Source organism: Egretta garzetta, unplaced genomic scaffold (genome assembly GCF_000687185.1).
Source record: "Egretta garzetta isolate BGI_Z169 unplaced genomic scaffold, ASM68718v1 scaffold29, whole genome shotgun sequence".
In the NCBI taxonomy this organism is placed as follows: Eukaryota; Metazoa; Chordata; class Aves; order Pelecaniformes; family Ardeidae; genus Egretta; species Egretta garzetta.
In genome coordinates this window covers 903168-903437 of record NW_009260796.1, presented here as the reverse complement: position 1 = coordinate 903437, position 270 = coordinate 903168, and the positions used below count along the sequence as shown (strand labels likewise).

The 270-nt window shown below is 53.0% G+C and overlaps 1 protein-coding gene across 1 annotated transcript in view; it reads right to left on the bottom strand.

Moving 5' to 3' along the window:
* Positions 1-270, bottom strand: part of AGRN (agrin) — a 162893-nt gene that overhangs the window by 114631 nt on the left and 47992 nt on the right. The gene's annotated exons all lie outside the window — the stretch shown is intronic.

Sequence of the window (270 nt, the reverse complement as noted above, 5' to 3'; positions counted from 1 at the left end):
GGGGGGGGGGGGACACACACACGACACACAGACACCCATGGCCTCTGCCCCTCAACCTGCTGGCAGCAACGCTCTGCCCTTCATCATTAATTATAGAATCATAGAATCACTTTGGTTGGAAAAGACCTTTGAGATCATCGAGTCCAACTGTTAACCTAACCCTGCCATCCCACCACTAAACCCTGGCCCTAAGCACCTCATCATCCTTCTTTTTAAATCCCTCCAGGGATGAGGACTCGACCACCTCCCTGGGCAGCCCATTCCAGAACC